The 21,088-nt window shown below is 38.2% G+C and overlaps 1 long non-coding RNA gene across 2 annotated transcripts; it reads right to left on the reverse strand.

The window, feature by feature from the left end:
- Window positions 1-217: 217 nt before the first annotated feature.
- Window positions 218-11,823, reverse strand: LOC122868574. 2 transcript variants are annotated; one of them, XR_006376148.1, is made up of 4 exons: window positions 11,638-11,823; window positions 9,973-10,166; window positions 8,677-8,834; window positions 218-1,049 (listed from the first exon to the last, which is right to left on the reverse strand). It is a non-coding gene; the product is annotated as an uncharacterized LOC122868574 (long non-coding RNA). The 2 variants fall into 2 exon arrangements; XR_006376147.1 differs by lacking the exon at window positions 218-1,049 and having other exon boundaries at window positions 7,059-8,834.
- Between the last annotated feature and the right edge of the window lie 9,265 nt (window positions 11,824-21,088).

Raw genomic sequence — 21,088 nt, forward strand, 5'->3', positions numbered from 1 at the left:
ATCCACCAATTCTTGTAAAGTTAAAATTTTCATTTACACATTTTTATTGGGAAAGTTGTCTCACCAACTCATGTCCCAAACTGTTCTCACAGCTCAACACATTTCACAGCTGAATTTCAAAATATCACCAGTGAACTGGGTGCTATTTGGCACCATAACAAAATCAGTTATTGTATTTTAAAAGTCTTCTCAAAAATTTTCTCAAAAACATGTGGATGTTGCTCGAAAAATTAGCCAGTATAAGAAGAGGAAGCTGCACATGTATAACTCTTGCATTTTAATGAATCAATATTTTGGCAATGAGGTTAATTCATTTAAATTACATTGCAGTAATGAGTGTGTAGCTATCTTTTCTTAAGGCTGCCATTGTTTCAGGGGATAAAGGTAAATGACATTGCGTCCAACAGCTGAGGACAAAATCCCAGTACCTTTATTTAATAAAAAGGAACAGAACTCAATTCTTTCAGAGAGCCCAGAATTCATTGTGTGACCATCAACGGATCAGAGTACATGCAGCCCATTCTCACTAGGTGGCACTGTTAAATCATTTCTTAGGGAAGTGGCATGGATCTGCCTCTACTCCCCTCTCTGCATAATTATGTTTTCAATGTAGGCCATGCATTTGCATACCTGATTAAATTGCACTGGCTTCAAAACCATACTGTTTATAATGACTAATTAAATAACCCAAAATTAGCATGCACCCCACTTTCATATTCACCTTACTCACAACAGCAGACAAGTGAAAAGAAAGACAATGAAAATGAACTTGGTCATACACAAGATGGTCATATATCCAGTGGAAATTAAAATTCATTCGCGAGAAATAGGGAAGCTCTACTCAGCTAAGGGAGCATCCAGCAGTGACGTGCGGTAGCATTAAGTGACTGGTCAGATGACTGAGGAATCAGATCATCATTTGTATGCAAAGCTTTTAGTCTCAAGATACGTTAAAGGTCAGCTTTTCAATAAGGCTTCTGGACGCAGCCAACATCCTGTGCTTGCCCACAGCTGGGAGACAGCACTGCATCCTGGCACCTCAGCTCAGCCTGGTGGGAACATTACAGGGGAAATCCACACTGAATAGCACATAGTAGAGAATAAAACAGCTTCTGTAGTACCTGCTGTGGATTCATACTTTAAGTATGGTGCACTACTGGCCACACCCCAATCAGCTGCGACAACTCCTGCTGTAACATCATGACTGTGGTGTGGACAGAAAAGCAACATGCTTGAAAGTTTGAACCCACACAAAGAGGTATAATAGCAGTTTTGTGCCCTTTGTCAATTGTTAAAGATTTACGCTTTTAAAACACACAACAGAGAAGGGGAAATTTTAGCTTGCCTGTCACAGTTTACCATACCTGTTAACAACATCTATTATCTCTCACCTAATGACAGGGATTAGACTGGAGCTGCTCCAGTGGTTTGGAACATACACAATGCAGAAAGATCTGGGAAGATGCTTTGGCAAGAAGATGTAGGTACCATAGTTGTACAAGACAGCATTTACAAGATAACATCTCTCTCTTACTGTGTCTCATATCTTTTCTCCACCTCTTACATGGGATAAAGATGTTTAATATAGCCAGGGTGTCACTCTATATAATCTTTGTTTCACTAATCTGTCCATTTAACGTTTTACTTTCTTCTTTTGTGCACTTATGGCTTTGTGTGAATTACCATGAATACTCATTATGAGAATAGTGGGCTCAAACAAGCCACTTTTCTTTTTAGTCAGAGTCAAAATTAATACACATTATAAACAGTAATGGTTATGCTTGGGTTTTTTCCATCTATGAAAATTAAAACATTTTCTGTAGCCTTGTATAAAAAAGCTACATCACATACCACTGCAGTCAGAGGCTGAGCATTATTGAATGTGAGGCTGAAATAGCTGTCTCTTCCATGAGAGCATGTGGTGATAGTTTGTGGTTGCTGGTGGATTAACTGTGCCATTGACATGTCTGCAGCACCAAAGATGAACCTGAAGGTTACTGATGTGTAATGTGCACGTGGTGCCATAGTTTCAGGAAAAGTCTGTGTTTAGTTTTAGTAGTTTAGGTATTTGTATTTTATTTTAGTTGAACCAAAGATTGTATATAGCTAATGGCGCTCACCTTCCATTTCACTGAGCCAATTTCAAGGCTCTTCAAGTTGTCACTACGGATGATCTACTAATGAGCAACAACCTGATGATCATTAGCAATCCTTTAGGAACTAAACTGTTCCAATAGTACCAATAGTATGGTAATACTGACGTAAAAGCTGTACTGTAAACAGTCATCTTCTGACAAGAATTCTGTAAGTGATGTATCATACCCCTTTTATTATGGTGGGTGCTGCTGTTTCAAAATAGGCAATTATTTCTCTGCACCACAGGTGATTAAAGATTTAAGAACTTGATCTTCCAGCAGTTGCTGCAGGAAAAAAGACAGAGATGGGCAGAAACATTTAAGCTTTTCAGCAGCTCTGTGTGGTCTAATAGCATACAGTCTCACCAAAATCCATCCATTCATTCCATTCAAAAAGACAAATTACAAGATTAGTAGGACAGTCACTGAATAATCAAATAATAACATTTCAGGTTCATAGTTTGTGTAGCACCTACTCAACTACTTTGTGATATGTAGAATGAAAGACATGAACAAACAACCAACTTTTGCAACTGCTTTGTAAAGTCTTTTAATGTAACTTTATTGTAGATTTATAAATAAAAGTCCCTCAGATTAATCACGGCATGTGAATCATGTTCATTCCTGCAGCACAGCTTGAGGCCAATTTTCTGTCTGTTTACTACTTCTGTCTTCTCACAGTCATTCTCCCGAAGCTTGTTCCTGCCACATTGATGGCGTTCTGCATATGTGAATCCAAAGAGCCTGCAATAAGCTCCACCAATCGAAAGTATTTTAATACTACCATCAAGTCTGTATTCAGCTCCAGCGGAGCCAGGAGTAATGCAACACTGCTGCAGACTCAGCTGTCAGCTTCATCACTCAGACATAAATCATTAACATGAGAGTAAATCCTGTATAACCTGTAAATAATGATCAATGTAATATTGAGTCATCCAATTCTCTAACTGAGACTACACAAACCCCAAACTGATTAAAATTTTCATATCATAGATAAATTTAACAAATCCCAAAAGAGGCAATTAGCTTTCTTTTTAAGCATTAAATTTACATCAGTGTGCTGCAGGCCTTTACAGCAACAATCCCTTCTTGGTTGATTTTTGGCTTCACAGGCAAGACAGGCAGATGTAAAATTGAAAAATCCCTTAATTTCACTTTTCGCCTTTGTGAAACAGAAAATTGCAAGAAAACAACTCAGCGTTTTCAAAATTTTTTTGGAAACTGGATGCTGTCAAAAGGCCCAAAAATCTGTATAGGATTAGACAAGAGTGCCATAGAAAGGAGAAGAAAACAGAAACTCTGGTTTTAGGAATACGTTTAAAAGTGTTTATTTTTATTTATCAAGTTCAAATCTTTATGTTGAGGTTAAGGTTAGAGGTGGTTGGGGTAAGGTTGGGGTTTTATGTGGTTAAGATTAAGGCAAGAATCTGGGAGACTTCTTTCTCTGGCTGTAACAACAAGGGAATCAAACATGTTTGTGGGTTCCTGATGCAGAAAAAGACAGAATAATAAAAGATGACTTTTTGTTATTTACAAAAACAAAAATAAATATTCTTGGATTTTTAAGTGACAATCATATTACCATTAAAACAATCTGCTTTAACTGCTAAAGGAGATTATATTGTTAACTTGCTTGATAAAAAGGAATATTGTGCTGCTCTCCTTGTGAATCTGTCTAAGGCTTTTCATACTTTTATTCACAACATTTTGTTTATAACTTACTTTCCATGTGTATTGATTATTCTGGTTTAACTAATCTCTTTATAATAGATTTAAATAAAGCTCCCTGAAATATTGATAGAGGTGTACCACAATGTCTTTTTATGGTGACAATGCCATTTTCTAAGCAATCGACTCATCACAAACCAGGCCTTCTCCAGGTTACAGTTGAACTTAATTCAGATTATCTTTCTTACAGAAAACATAAAAAAAAGAAAAATCACTATAAAACCCACTACTATCCTTAACAATGTGCCATTTTAGGGCAATGCCTTTTTATTCCAACAACTCCAAAATATTCCAAATCACATCTATGTCTATACGATTTAAAGAGGCGTTTTCTGATCTCCTATCGGCAGGGCACCAGCACTGTTTTTGTTTTAAGGCTTTGCTATCCAAATTGCAATAATATTTAACATCCTTTCTTAAATTCAAAACTAGTAACTGCAGCACCAGATCACATCATAGATTTGCTTTAAAAATGGGTTTGCCTCGTGAGGATTTTTGAATGAATAAATCTTAACAATTGTCAATATATGAAAGCTTTTCAAAAAGAGTTGAGGTTATGCACTACACATTATTCTGAGAACGTCATTTAAATTTCAAACAAGCAGAAGTTTAGTTTTTCAAAATTCATATCGAACAACAACACTAATTTACATGTATCACTACATTACAAATTCAAATCATAATTTGAATTCAGCTGTTTGGTGGAAAACAAAACCTCACTCATGCTAGTGCCCCCTTTGAAAAGAATAAAAGAACAGACTTGTTAGAGCCTAAACTAGACTCACATATGCATTTTATTATAACTATGATCTCAGTTTTGGGGTCTTGTGATTACACAGCTCTGTCAATATTTTTCACATGGCCAATTATCTACCAATGGTAGAATCTAAAGGCAAGAGGCAAGGCACAACTAATCTAATCCATGATACCATCACAACTTCCAAAGAATGTAACTTTGGAAGATATCCACTTGATTTAACTGAGCTGAAGTCTCATATAATGAGACTTATTATTAGCTTCAGATAAACAGTGGAATGGATTTTTTCCCCCCAATCACTTACATCGAAAGGAAGGAAGGGATCTCTTTATGGCCAGTATGGGCAGGAGGAATTATAACAGCAAGCAAGACATGTTTCAATGTACATTTGGGCACCTGACTATAGTTTTAAGACACCCTTGAAAAATTGTGAACCTATCCTTTAAACGGGGTCTTGTGATGACAGCATAGATCACAGTAGTCTATTTAAAAAGGAATGTGTGAGTTCTGCTTCAGCTTGAGTTCAAATGTTCCATTACAAATTAGCAGCTCTTTGTGTTAATCACGTGTTAAAAAAGATGTTCTTTTGTTGACTTTTCACATAGGAGCCCTGAACAATGCAAAATTGAATTAGCAGAACTCAAAACAGACATTATTGTTGGTAGCTTTATATATTCTCCTTGATCTCTACTTGGTACCTACTTACTATAGTACTCGACATCCAAAATGAAGGCCCTCTAGTCATTGCTTTTATAATTTCTTAAAAATGGAGTTGAGTATCTCTTCAGATTGAAGAAGCTTTCGGGTTGTACACACAAAGTCATATCATTTGCTGTTGTTCTTAATTGAGTTACAGGACATACAAAAGGGGTCATCCCATTTCACATATTTGTGTAATGGAGGCGATTCAGTTTAATAGCGCCTCAGTCAAATTGCCAGGTACTTAATGGATGAGTGTGCACAGAGTTCAGATTTTACGTGCAATTAGGAGAGATTAACTGAGGGAAGCAATTTGGCTACCAAGAAATTTGAGTAAAGACTGAAAGATTTGCTTATTTCTGAACTGAATGGACCAACAGCAGAAATACAAAGGGGACAGACACGTTCAAAAGCAGAATAGAGGTAATTTTCATATTGTTTTGCTAGTTTTTGTTATCATGAAAACTGATTGTGTTTAAAAATTTGGCTTCAGATTTCTAGTATTGGTCTGTAAAATATCACAAGACCAATGCTACTTTAATATTCACAACCAAATATCTGCGAAAACAGTAAAACTCTCAGTATAGTGGGACATGCCTAAAAAACTTTACTATTTCTCTGTCTGAGCTTGCCTCTTGTAGTTTGAAAGCAGACTAAATTGAAGTCTGGAGCTGTTCTGATCCGTGAGATATTGTACAAACTTTGTACATGCAATCATTGGAATATGTTTTGGTGACAACCAGCATTGTAGCCCAAGATAAAGGAAGGAAACATTTTCATTTAGAGACAATATTTCTGGCCTGAATTGATCTCCTCAGGTAGCATGCCTCCAGCCCAAGCAGTGCCCCCCAAAAGTTCAAATAATTAAGTGGTTATGTTTATATTTAGGTTTGACATGGTCTAGGCTATGGTTAAGGTGTGGGTGTCCCAATCCTGGTGAAGGAGGTGGGATTTGTATTCAGCATGAGAGGAAGTTCTGTCTGGCAAGCTAAATTGAGGGCAAGAGAAGCTAATGAGCTTTTTTCACAGAGAGAAAATGCAGGCTGCCAAAATGTGTTCCCTCCCTTTATATTCTAGAAAGTTTAGACTATGGTGAAATGCTTTTGTGGGCTAAGGGAAATTCTGACAGAGATGCAATATTATGCATGACACCAGCCTGTTCTGTACGTGGTGGAGTCATCAAATTTCATAATCTCTTTTCCCTTGTTGCTTTACTTTGGTATTGGCTATTTTAGCTTTCCTTCCTTCTATACAGTGAGCTGCAAATGCCAACTTAGAGGACAATATACGTAGCTTTTCCATGCCCTCTAGAACGACACATAGCAGCGTGTTCTGAGCTGTGCCTTCCAAAACCTTTATAAATCGCTGTTGAAAAATAAATCAGTTTTATCATCTGATGCTAAGGTTAAGGTTTGGTTATGTTTAGGCACAAAAACAACTTGATTAGGTTTATGGAAAGATAAGTAGTTTGTTAAGGTTTTGAAAACACTGTGGTTATATGTCGTTTTGGAGCACTTGCTGAAATGACTGATGCTACAGTTCTTTTTGGGGGGACAGTCTCAAAAATGATGCATAAACCATATGTGAGTTAACCTAACAAGTGAATAGTAAGGAAACATAGCAATTTTTAGTTGAGAATACATGAACAGTATAAACAAGTGGATAAATGTTACAGCAAAAGTTAATGTTTTCTATAATCCTAAAATTACTGAGATGTGACAGATGTGTTGACAGACAGCATGGAAACTTTTTCAGCAACTAATAATACAAATAATATCACAGCATAAAGAAAAATGCCTTTATTAAAAAACCCAAATATATTCCACATATTGAATATATTAAAAAAGTAATAAAAACAAGATATTTGTTATCTATTTTGTGTGACTGGGGTTTTAATCTTAACTTAGTAAATTTAGTGTCACAATGCCAACATTTAATCACAAAATACTTTCCACTATATTTCAGGGAAAGGACGTAAATAATTTACTCAACTTTACTTGCTTTGTTTGATCTTAATATGAAGGGTAGTTAAGCTATGCTATAAGCATGCCGAATATTTATTTCCCATGTATTTGTGTCATGAAACATCAGTCCAAAATAACTGCATTACATATAAAAGAAAATAAATATGATAAAAAATATATATGACAAAGAAAATGTATATTCTTTGTCAGTCTGATGCAGTTATTCTTTATGTTAGAATTGTGACAGCTGCTTACCATAGTTGTGGAAAGAAAGCAGCAATGCCAAAGGGCAGCTTAGAGAAAAGGTTAATCAGAGCAAAGATGTGCAGTTTATCTTTTCTCTCGTCAGCATGCTTCCCACCATCGGGGATGAATGGGCTTCTTTAAATAGCTCTGATTAATGAGAGGTTTTAATTGGAAGGGTGTTGGTGGCAGCCTCACTCTCTCGTCTCCTCGTCATTAAGGGGAGTGGTGCCCATGTCAAAAGGACACCTGGCACTGGCTGACTCAAGGCCATCAGCCTCTGCTATAGCGACATGACAAAAGCCTTAACCACCACTGCATCCTCTTTGTGTAGGTGTCAGTGACATGCAGCTCTGTTTGCTGTAGGTGACTGCACCAAGTCTCTCAAACACTAACTTTGCTTTTCTTCCCTTTTTTGCTCTTTCTACTCTGTTGCATCACCACTCCTATCCTCTGTAGTGTGAATGATTAACGCCCCCTATATTCTCAACTCTCTTGGGTCTCTCTCATTGTTCCTTGCATTGTTTTGCGTCACCATGGGCCCCGCTTACAGTACCTCCATTCACAGGATTTCTTGTTTCCCCCTTAATAATATCATCACGTTAGTGATGTGCCATTCACAAACTATTTTATTTTTGGATGACTTTCTAGTGAACTGTAAGAGATTGCTTTTGTCTCTATGAGCGCTGGTCTTGTTTCAGCCAAGGCTCACACCAACACGTACTTTCTATTCTGACCCTCTTGTCTGTTAGTCATGGTTGCTGTCTTGCTGCTCCTGCTCATTACTGATACAAATGAACAAGATTAATCATAAACATTTCATCATTAACAATGATTTGTTTCTGAACATACTTGAAAACACACAATCTCAATCAATCTTTCACTAATTGAAGTGTTTCAGCTGATTCCTACAGAGTGTATGTGCATAGAGATGCTAGATGTTGTTGTCTGTAGGAATTCTCTCAAAGAAAAACCTCACGGAGGATGTTACTAGGTTCTTTACTCATTCCAAGATTCATATATTTATTTCTCAACTGAACTACAAACACAAACATTTTATTGGCATTTCACTGACTTATTTAAACTTTTTTTTTGCCATTCTGCAAGTGCCTACTTGGCCTAGTGAGTGACATTGCTTGGCCTTTCCCACCTTCTGAAGCCTTGGATATGCATAGTAGCCTGTAGTGATTGATGAGTGGGCAAGGAGAGAAGAAATCTATCCCCAGGTTACAGCGTGGCCCTGGTGATGGATGGCCCCTTAGAGGTCTTAGCAGAACTGATGGGTCATGGGCCTCAGAGAGCCCAGAGCTGAGAGTAAGAAGAGAGATCAGGGAGGGAAGGATGAGGATGCAGTACAGATACAGTAGTAACACATGCCAGAAAAAGCTCTTTCTTATGCTCAGGTAACTTAATTTGTTGAGTCTTCCAGGCTACACATATTCCACCATTACAAGGATTATCGTAACATAACCCCTAACCAAGGCCCTAACTGTAACCATTTATTACCTTGATTGATGGAGATTAGTGAGTGCAGTACACAGATTGAGGGACTCAGGGCACAAATATTACTTGATAACATAAAAATATTACAATAAAACTTGAATGATGTGCTATTTCACTTGGACTTAATAAGAGAATCTAGTGACATGTCAGCATGTCATGGTGGCAACTGAAGATGAATACTGCTCAAATGCTGGTCATCTTCCACACTCCTTCCTCCTCGTTATTTTGCATTCTCTCCAGGTATCCTCACATCATTGAAAATAAAGTCAATGTGCTTTTTCAGTCTGTGACAGCTTGAATGTCAACATCACCATAAACAAGGTTTTGTATGGGAGACAGACTGCAGCTCTTGTAATCTGTCGGTGTACCACCTTTCTGGGACACATATTTGATCATCCTCCTACAGTGAATTAACTGAAAATCAATCACGATGATGCACAGGGAGTGTGGAGAAACTGACAGAAAATAATATAATCTGTGTTTTTATTATCACAGGAGATGCAGGAGACGCTCCTGAGGGCTGGTGATGATTTTGGGAAAATATCATGTCTGACAGATTTAGCCCTGTGAACATAGACAGCTCCTATTAGGTTTGGCTTCTTGATGTGAACTTCTTTCATAAACAAGTAATGAATACTTCTAAATTGGCCTTATGCACTTAAAGCAAAAGAGATCATCAACTATTCTCTCAATGCAGCAAATATGGTAATGAATCGCTCAAGGAACTTTGTAATGTTCTTTTCCTCCCTAGGCTATTGAAGAGATTCATGACTATAACTGCACAACAGCAAACTTGGCCAGGTTCCATGCACCCATAAAAGGTGCAAACAATGGCTTCCTTTATGACCATCCTCTATTTTTTATTCAAATATGAACAAGCCCACCCCTCACAACACATGCAACTCCAATGCACACACACAAAAAGAAATAAAAGGAAAAACACCTGTCATTTGAGGTCCACTCTGAGGCAATATACCACCCAATTGTATCCACTGGGGTGGGCTGCACTGGTGATAAATTGGCATGGATTAAATGTCAATCCTGGAGCAGGTTCCCCCCTTACTGGAGCTACAGTGAATCTCTTCATATGAGAAGTGGTCAGACAAATTAGTGCAGGCTCCATCCTCAGCGCATAATCTTTATGAGCGGGAAGACAATTTAACAGACAGGCACAAGTCAGATATGAAGGTACACAGATGGACACATGGCTTAAGGCATTAGATCTATCACTTGAGACCAGCCCTGCTGTTGAGGTTTTACACCATCTGATGCTGTTTCAGTGGGTACTGGTATTGGGAAAATATGACTCCCTAATGAGATCCTTAAAATAGATGCGTCACTATCTTTAAAATGGTACTAAACTTGCTGTTTACTAACACAATCCCAGTTGGGAATTTGCCTATTGCAGCGCAAAGAGACATGAAATTCCAGAGAGAATAACAACAGGCTGCATTCAAGCACAACAGTGTGGTAAATACAACTTAGACCACTGCTGTTAGCCCCGTTTTAACTTAATCTAGGCTTGCTCTCGGAATTCATTCTGCAGATTCAGTGGTTTAGATCTTCGCCTTTGGCTAAATGCCTTTCTCGCATCATGACCAACGTAGCCGTCTTTCTCCAGTCTCATAATAATTAATCATGTCCTCACACTAGCAGGAACTGCAGTGCAGTGGTGGCATTCAGTAAATAAAGGACAATTAGATTAACCACTGTTTGGATTACAGAAATTAATTTCCTCTTGGGCTATGTTTCAACCAAATCAGAAAGCTGAGTGAAAGCTGGATAGCTCACCATGATGGGAGCATGAGGGTGTGAATTTGTGTGTGCTTGTGTGTGTGTCTGCAGAATTTTGAGAGCACTGTTCCCGCTCATTTGCCCAAGGGCTGAGTGATTTCCCATGTGAACGGCAATTAAACAAAAGTCTCTAGTGAAGAAATCAGATCAAACCCCACAACGTGAGAACCTAAATCGTGCCATGTTTTTATAACCCTAGGCTAAAATTGTAGGTGTCTCTTGAGGAAGACTTGGTTTTCCCCTTCCTTTATAAAACTTTTTTAATGTTTCTTTGCACCTTGTCTTCTGTCTGATTGCTTAAAGTGGCTGTGATGTGATTTACAAGTACTCTGGCCCCCTTTTGGCAAGTTTGCATTTGTATTTTAATTTAACAGAGACCTCTACACCGTGCCGGTTCAACAAGCAACTGCTGAAATTGCTAATTGGCTTCTCTGTTAGTATATACTATGCTCTCCCACCTCTAGTCAGACCCCCAGACATGCGGCTATTCCATTATCATGCTCATGCATGATATGCAGGGACACATGATACATACAGAAAGCACAAGATGTGTGGTTGCCCAGAGCCCCAAAGAACCATTACAGCTCTGTTCAAAAAAACACTGAAAAGAACTTAGCATAAATGTGTGAGCAGTGAGCCATCAATCATTTACCTCCCTACACAGTTCTAACTGCCTCATACATTACAGATTTTTAATATCTTCAACCTCTCTTTTTTGTCCAGCTTGGACTTCATCAAAGGCTATGGCCGTGGCAAAATTTCCTAATGCAGATATAGTTTGCAGTTGTGATGAAATGGAAAGTGGGACACTCACCAGACTTTTTTAACAGCTGAAGAGGACAGACCAGCACGTGTCTTGGGATTGCTGGTTTCCCTGGCAGCCAACCAGGCAAGCGATGAGGGCTTGGGATATAGCAAGCTGAACAAAATGGCTATACTTGTGTTCCCTCTCTCTCTTGCTCTGTGCTTGGACTCTGATGGACGACTGCCCAGAGCTAAGTTGTTTCTGGGAATGGGGGATTTGGAGTAAGAGCACAACGCTTGTTCAAAGCAAGGGGCTGGTGAAGCCCCCGTAATGAACACAGAGAGCAATCATAAAACACAAACTGCTTGGCAAGCTGTGTGCTGAAAATGCCTCAAAACCTAATCATTACTGTTAGAAGGCAGAATGTGTCAGTGAGCTGCGTCACACTCTGGTTCACAGACCTTTGTCAGCTTTCTCTCTCACTACTTGAGATGCCACCGGCGCCTGTCAACAGCTACTTAGTTCCTTTGGATGGGCAGCAGATTTATAATACACCTGCCTTCTCAGTATTGCCTGCTTGACTTCAGTGATGTGAAGTACACCAGAAAAGGTACTGCAGTGGCAGAGATGTTTCATTAAGGTGGCTGGTAATTGATGTATGGTTTCAGTCATGTTAGGGCTGTGTAGTGGAGAGGAGGGAAGCAATTTGTGGCTCGGCTAGGGGCCCTCTCAGCAGCTTCAGTAAGCACTCCAATTTCCCTTTCATTCTGCCCAGCGCTTTTGTCTGAGGATAAACGGCAAGCTGTGAATTTCCACGGATCACATGGGCTCTCTGTTACTCACACACACTCATGGATGGATTGGGCTTTTTGGGCTCTTCAAAGAATGTTTTCAAGGCAGAGTGAATATGAGCGGATTCCTTACTTCTGATGCGTGAGCAGGACGCACAACGTACACACAGCAGAGAAATAAACGGGTGTGTTTGGGTTTTTAGCGGAGAATTGATTGAAGGGCTGTTTGGGCTGACAGAAGAAGGGAGGAGAATAAGTTGGTTGCATTTTTGGCTTTCAGCTGCATAGTGAAGTGCTCCCATGTGTGCCTCTGTATAAATATTCATCTTCCTCAGTGTTCTGCATCAACAGCTGAAACACTTTCATCTATCTACATTTGCAGTTTCAGAAAATAGATCACTCCTGGGTTGTGAACAGCATAACAGTATTAGCAAAAGGATTAACTTTGTTAGGATCAACTCTGAAGTGGTAATTATTTGTAGAGTAGTTAAGCAGGTTCCACTATTAATTTAAAGAAAATCCAGGGATCTATGCAAAATAGATGACAAGTTTAACTGTTTGATTTTAATCATTTTAGAGGGATGTCTTTGCCTTATGACATTACAAGCTTTAAACATGCTTAATACCATTTTCCAGGATATGCTTTATGAAAGTTCAAAGCTGACATTTATAAAGTGGAAATGCAATTTAGTTTCCCATATGTGCACATAATGTAAGACAGCATTCAAATTAGAATTCAATGGCCTAATTTTCATCTTCATTTATATATTTAAAAACACAGCCAAAATGAAAATGACATTTTAACTCATGCTTTTAGCTGTTTACTTGCAATTGCATATTGAAATAATGAATTTCAATTAGATTTACATTTGAGTTAACATTTTCACAGTGGTGGAGGAAGTATTCAGATCCTTTAGTAAAAGTGTTACTCTACTATTATATATTATATCATTAGATTATCATTACTGATGCATTAATGTCTAAGCAATATTTTACTATTGTAGCTGGTTGAGGTGGTGGTAGTTTGAACAATTTTGTATAGCTCACTGCAAATAATGATTATTTCTAGTATGGATTAGGGATTAATTTGATTGATTGGATTGATTTGGATGGTTTGTAAAAAAAAAAGTAATTATTGAAATAATCACAAGGAAAAGCAGTAAGTCCTCACATTTGTGAAGATGGAACCATTCATTGTTTTTGCATTTTTACATGAAGAATTACTTAAATGATACTCAGAGTAGTTGCCATTAATTTTCAGTCAATCAACTAATCAATTAATCAACTAATCATTTCAGCTGTGGTTGTATATATTGTTGGTTACAGTTGTATTTACATTTATAACAAAGCATCTTATTTTATGGTTTGTATGCAAAAATCTTAATTTGTAAAGTAACTAGTAACTAAAGCTGTCAAATAATCGTGGTGGAGTAAAAAGTACAATATATCCCTTTGAATTGTAGTGGAGTAGAAGTAGGCCTATAAAGTAGCATGAAAAGAAAATACTCAAGTAAAGTACAAGTAGGACTACCTCAAATTTGTTCCTCGCACCCGGGCAAGGGCTTGCAGTTATGAAACAGTACAAAAATGCACAGCAATGCAATACAATTAAAAATGACGGTGGTCATGGTTAGCATTATTGTACCTTGCACACTTAAAAAAGGTTGCATCTAATGCACCACCCGGCGAGCACGCTAAGTGACCCAAATCAAACACACCCACGATGTTGCGTGACCAACAGGTGCATGCTGGGTCTGACTGAATGCTAAATTCTAAAATGCTCATGGTGCATCCTCCACGTGACTTGTGCGTTCACTTCACTGGGGAACTTTTACCTTCAGTGAGTCGTGTGAGGCCTTTCTGCTGTTTTTGACACGTTGTGACTGCCCAGCCTCATTCAGCTCTTTAAAAAACTTTGGCTCGAGGCTGAGTGGACTGGCTATGTCATGCCTTGAGAACGAACGAGCAGAGAAGTTGAGCCTTGAGCAGATTGTGGAGGACTTCGCGGTGCACAAGGCTCACAGAGTTCACCGTTCAGACAGGTGAGTACAACAAACTAATTTATTGTTGTAACTCACTGTAACTTACAGATGAGAGCGTCAGCAGCAACTGTGTTGCCTAGCAACGCAGCATTGTGTGTGCGCTATACAGGGCGTGTAAAAACTGCAGTTTCTCCTTGCTTATAGGCTATATGTGTGATTGTGGGCTGCAGTCTATAGGCTATTGTTATTCTACTGTTGATTCTATAAGAAGTGTCAGGCTATTTAATGAATGTGGCTTAATAATGCTTGTTGCAGCATCCATGGTGTCCATTGGCTTTTTATTTATTGTCGGTGTTTTGTGCTCTTTTCTGGTTCATTCTAGTAAGGCTACACTGTGAAAGGCGGTTGGATGTGTATAATTGATAATCAGTTGTATGCACAGGATGCAAATTGTCGTCCATATAATTCGAATTTATTGTTGGGTTTGGACATCAGGGCTCGGTGGCCTGATGTTGCCCTAGTGTAAGTTACACTTTTGTAGCCCAAAGGTGTTCTTTAATTTAATAGTAGTATCATACATTATCACAGTACTTTTACTTGAGTATAATATTCTAGTACTTTATCCATCCCTGCATATTTGCAATAATTTGGTGTAATGTAATCTATAAATTTAAGTATATTCAGTAGTTGCAAGTTTTTTCCCAACTGCATACAATATAGGCTAATGTTTTTGCTGTAGGCTCTTTGATGGTTCATCATAAGCACTTACTGTTGATGAAACGCTATGTCGGTGTTTATTCACTATGTTCAATTTTCAGTTATTGCAAGGAAATTAAACACGCCTGTCAGTTTGTGTTTCCAATGAGGTCCATCATGTTTTGACAAACAGGGTGGGACATTTTTCTCTCTCATGCTCTGTATTATCTCACATACACAAACACACACAGTTATATACACACACATACACACCTTCCAGTTATTATTTGTCTTCCTCACTACATACATAATTTTTTCCCAGACTATTTGTATGTGACGAAGTAATAATATTAAATAGTAGTAAAGAAAAAAAATCTTCACAATGACTAAAATACTCAAAAACATGCCTAGAACTTGGGTCTCATCAAAGCTTTGCTTTCTGCAATTTCTTATATATTTAGTCGACTGCTCTTTTGCATAATTATTTAGTTTTCTGCTCCCATGGTAATACTTTTCCCTCCCAGCTGACTGTGGTTTCCGTGGTGATGCTGCTCTTGTCTGTGCTCAAACATACAAGCTAATGTTGAGTTTAGTAAGAAGGGGGGCCCTGAAGCCCTGGGGGCTGGGACTGCTGTCTAAATGGTCCAATTGAAATTATGTGAATTATTGTAGTTCATCTGAAAAACCTCTCGACATTAATTAAACAACCCTCTGCTGAAAGTAACTCCTGATTATCACATAAATTAATCCATAAACCTATATGCAAATTCATCTCTTCATGCCTTGAGTTCCTTAACTGCTTTTGCAGATGGTTTAGAGTGCCAGTCGCCCTCCTCTACATCATTCATAATGCATGAGTCAGATCATATGGGTTGGTGATCAAAATTCCTGTTGTTCTCTTCTTTCAAAGTCCATATTTTCTTCTATTATTCTCATCTAGTCTCCAAATGAACACCCACACACACCTTTTTCTTAGATTGAATATAGCATATGTTATTTTATTTTTTTATTTGAGGAAGTTGTTAGCAATTTTGTGAATGTACTTGCCCTTTTCATACTCTGTTATTGTGCCAATCTTCTATTAAATAGGAGATGCACTGACAGGATGTGCATTCAAGAAAGAGTGCAAAAAGCACAATTTCCTGGTTCAAATATAGAAACCATAGAAGCCTTTTTCTTTAAAGGATTTAAGGTTGATCATAACAATTTTCAGAAACTGAAATTATATGTTAATGTCTAGAAATATAAGTAATATTCAAGTTAAATAGTTGTAATAGGCGTTAGGCATTAGAATGACTGGTGATTACTGAGTCATTTATCTGTAGGCCTAAATATGATACCACTGTCTGTAAATGTATCAGAGAAATGAAGTGCATCGTTTTAAATATTGTTGTCTTACTGTAATTCAGTCAAATTCAATGTAATATAACATACTGATGGGTTAAGATAAAGCCTACATTGCATGATATTATGTGCAGACTTCAAATCAGTCTGTGCTTTAAAATGCGTTGTCATACAATGATAATGTAACTTTGATACAATAAATGAAGACAAGCCGGTGGTTAAAATCAATTACTTATCTCAAGCAAGTTTTGTGTCTCTGCAGTTCATTTTGACATCACAATTTGGATTGGCTCCCTGGAAGGAAAATAAAACCTACAGAAATATCTGAAAAAGTATGATGTGCCTTGGAGAATGGCCAGCAGTAAAGTACAGTATATTTGTAGCAAATGGAGAAAAAACATGTAAAAATGCTGGTGGTGCCTTTTTTATTTTTAATGTGACTCAGTTAACAGACACTCTGAACAGCAGGTTTTTGGCCAGTGTCCCTCTGATCACAGGCTTTCAACTATAAGACCTAATTTGGATCTTCTTTTTGTGTTGGTTTTCCCCCAGCTCTCACTGTGTCTGTAGTTCAGGAGTTACTTAGTGGAGTGGAGGTGTTGATGTCCGATTTGCCCACCCACTGCTCTTATCCCTCCTTTATTATGGGTCTTCTGAATATGCAGGGGCTGTTAAGCAGACTTGTACCTCTTGAATCCACACAGCCCAAGAGCTGCTCAGGGAGTCATAAAGGACCAAGCGGGAGGAGACTCTGAATAGCAATGGATGAGAGTGCAGCAAAGGTACCTCTGAGCTAGCACATGTGTGTATCCGTCTGTGTGTGCGTGTGTGTGTGTGTGTTTGGACTATTGTGCTGTGAATAATAACTCCTTTCGTTCACCAGTGGCCCTGAGTGTCTGAGAAGTCACTGCAAATTCTCATTTTTGCAGACAAAGCACAATGCCAAGGGAAAAGAAATGAGTTTTATTTTAAAGATTTGTCTCATTCAACAGATTACATTCCTCTCCATCTTAGGTGGCTGCACTCAGCTCTGTTATCTGGCTGCACTGACAATATGTAGAGACTGTCGCCCAATTTTACAGCCTGACTTATAATGCAGTGCTGTTAGGGTGGCAATTTACTCCAACCCAGAGTTTGTGCTTTGGGTTATTGTGTATATATCGCCTGGACCAAAGTGGTTCCATATTATATCCATTTTTTTTATCCAGTCAACCCTAAACTTTGAAATAGTTTTGCTATGCCTCGATACAATCTATTATTTTAATAACGCTTAATTTTTACTTCATGTTCTCTTCCAAAAACCACTTGTGTGTTGCTAGGAGCTGTTGCTAATTTATATTTTTGACGTGCTATTTACAATTTCAAACATGGTAGCAATTTATATATTTATTTACATGCATACACAGTCTCGTTCCCCCTGCAGTTATAGTACCATTATGGAAGGAAACCTGAAATGCATGCATTCCCTGCAGGTCCGAACAATCATTTATTCTGCTGTTCAAATTTTCTCTGTAGAGAATATCTCAATCCTTCCTTTCTTGCAAAAAATAAAAAGAATTCTGTCACATTCCAGCACTGGTCTCTAAATTAATGGCTTTTTATGTGAGTCAAGGAGGTCTTTGTTAGACTTGTTATATTTTCTACAGATGGGAACCGGTGGAAACATTTTGGAAATAAGGCAAGGACGCAAACTCAAGAAAGCATTCAGGGGAAACATAACAGGTCAATATGAACAACCACTTTCTTTAAAATTGTAAAAAAAATTGACTTTACAGGGCAACATTTTGGTCCCTGTACCTGCGATAGTTGCTTTATGAATGAGAACATTAAAAATCCTCAAAATAACAGCAGCTCAATCACAGTGGGGTTGCAAGGCATTCCTGGGGTGTAACTGGGTGGCATACATGAGTCAGCAATTTAGCTGGCTCTCACTGTTAACAATTTACAGCAGTTATTTTCTGCTGGCACTCACTTTCTCCCTCTCCTCTCATCCCTCTCTCCCTTCCTCCCCACTCATGCACATATATGCACACCTTACCTGCTAACAAATGCACACAGACACGCACACACACACACACACAAATAGGTGTAATTCATGCATACATATACAAACTCCCCTTGCTCACACTTGCAACACACACATTAGAATTTGCATATTTTCATTGTTGTTTCTGTCGCCAGCATTCATAATGGCATGACTCACTGTAGAGAAATAAATAAACCCTCCCTTTTCTCCTCATCCTCTAGGACAAACCTTGTTGCAGCAGAGCTTTGCCAGCTCTAGGGAGCCCAAATCCTTTTTGTTGTTTTTTCATCCTGTGTTTACCTGATATTTGTTCACATTATGTTCACTACTGACTAAAAGGACAGAAGCAGATTTTTCAGGGTTTGAATAACTTTGACGGCTCCTGTGTAAAGTCCAAAATGGCTTGGTTGGTGCCTTTTCGACGTGACCACTTGTCACATGCTGTCATTTAAGTGCGACAGGGTCAGTGATGCAATCTTGGCTCTCTTGACACAATCTGAACTGTATTTGGGCTTTGATAAAATCTTGCCAGTGTGTCTTTCTTGGTTGCTTACTTTTGTATAAAACCAGTTGGATTTTAGCGCAATGTAAAACAGTAAATTTGCCTAGGCTTTCAGCAAAAGTATTATAGTAAATAGTTGCGACAGAGTGCATAGGAGATGCTACACTGTTAGCTGTTTAGTCTTGTATTATGAGGATTGGTACAGTATATACATTTTTTTTTTTTTTTCTTGCAGAGGCTTTTGGGGGAACATTTTATTCATTGTCCTAGTCTGCCCTCTTGATGTGGTGTGAAGAGAAATGAATCGATACTTACTCTGGTTCAAAGCAAACAGTTATAGAATAATTGAATGAGTGCCCCTCAGACTGAGACAAATGACTCTCATCTATGAGTGATTGGACTTGTTGCTGCCTTGCCCTTCGCTACCTTACATTTCTCCCTCTCTTTCTTCCTATTGCCTTCCTCCACGCCAAATTGAAATTCAAATGAGCTTCAGTGGCTCGACAGAAAACAATATGTGACTGCCAAATCATCTTGTAGTTGCTTTTGAAACAAACATTCTAAAAGTTAAGATGAGATATAATGAAAGTTTAACATCACATATCCATATTAGTTGCCGAAGGTTTTTGTTTGAACATTCAGGTGTATTTCTGCTTCATTATCTCCCTATTCCCTGTTGACATCACAGCTGATGCTGGCACACATTGCTTCAGTGAGAGTCTGGCAGTCCAGTGCTGTAGAACTGAGAGAGAAATGGATACAGAGTCCAATTATAGATATAGGTGTCTGGTTTTTATTTTTAACAGTATACCTTGAAAACTAAATCAGTGGTGCTTTGCTCTGCTTCATTGCCAAGGATATCCCATATAGTTCTCACTCTGAACTTGCAGAGACAAGCCACCTTTATTTTTATGTTATCCATGTATGGTCTGGTTTTATGGCCAAAGTGAGGAACAATCGTGTAGGTGTGAAGAGCCTTTGTATTCATTCCGATTGCATAAAGTATCACACAAAAATTTCCAAGGTCAATTTCATCTATTCACGTCTATATTTAATTAAAATTCACCTGAGTGTTTTGTAGTGGTATGACCTTGTACTTGTTGTTTCTAATTACTAGCTAATTACTTTTCTCTTTTTCTTTTTGATCTGTTTCACTTGCAAACTATTTCAGATTGACAGAAAAAAATATAATGAAAAATTGTAGGCAAATTATAAGTGAGATTATCATACCAATGTCATATAATGTCTCTGAAAAAGATGTGTTGTATTGCCATGCATCCATGCACAATGTTTGGACTGACTTGATGTGCGTGGGGGAAACGGGACAGCTGGAAGGTTACTTAAATCAGTGGAGTCTTATGAGGCACAGATGCACAAATCACATCTACAGTAGCACCTGCTATCTATTTCTCTGTTTCTCTGGACCCTGCTTAATCTGGATGTGTGTATTCCTGCATACTTACTTATATAAGAAACACTAAATTATATGTACAGAAAGTAGGACAAAACCTATTTAAAGAGGCCATGTTAATCAAAAGCACAGTCTATATTTCGAGATTTAGAGGACTTTGCAGTGGTGCACTCATGTAGTGTCTGTTTGATGGTGTGGTGAGTCTCTGTTATGTGAGTGCAGTTTTCAGGACTGTGTGGGAAACATAAATTAAATAATTACTGCAAAAATCAAATGGTAACGGCTCATTCAGTCCAACCTTTTTACTGTCCTTCTGGTACAAAATGTGTTCTTTGCTGTGACTCTGAAAGTTAGTGAGTAATTCACGGCCACACCCACATTACTGGCCTAGTCCATATGCTGTCCAGTTTTCTGAGTTATGGAAATAGAATTTAAATTGTAACAGCATGCAATCTGTTAGCAACTCTCCTCCATTAATGATCAAATTCAGAGATCAAAAACACCTCATTGTGCTTTATGGGATTATTCAAGAAGGTCTTTGTTTTCAATGATGTCCCAATAATGTCACCCCTTTTTAAATATGTGTGGGAGACAGAGTGGTGATTAAATAGCTAGCTTCACTTTATGAAGTGTCAGCCTTTGGAACGACCTCCTCCATCTGTAACAAAGATCAGGATGCTGGATGACCTGAATCTCTCACTCATCATGAGAACTCCCTATTCATATTTCACTTTCCACGTCACTCAGATGTTTGCTTGTATTTCCTCT

This window comes from Siniperca chuatsi, linkage group LG21, assembly GCF_020085105.1.
Source record: "Siniperca chuatsi isolate FFG_IHB_CAS linkage group LG21, ASM2008510v1, whole genome shotgun sequence".
NCBI lineage: Eukaryota > Metazoa > Chordata > Actinopteri > Centrarchiformes > Sinipercidae > Siniperca > Siniperca chuatsi.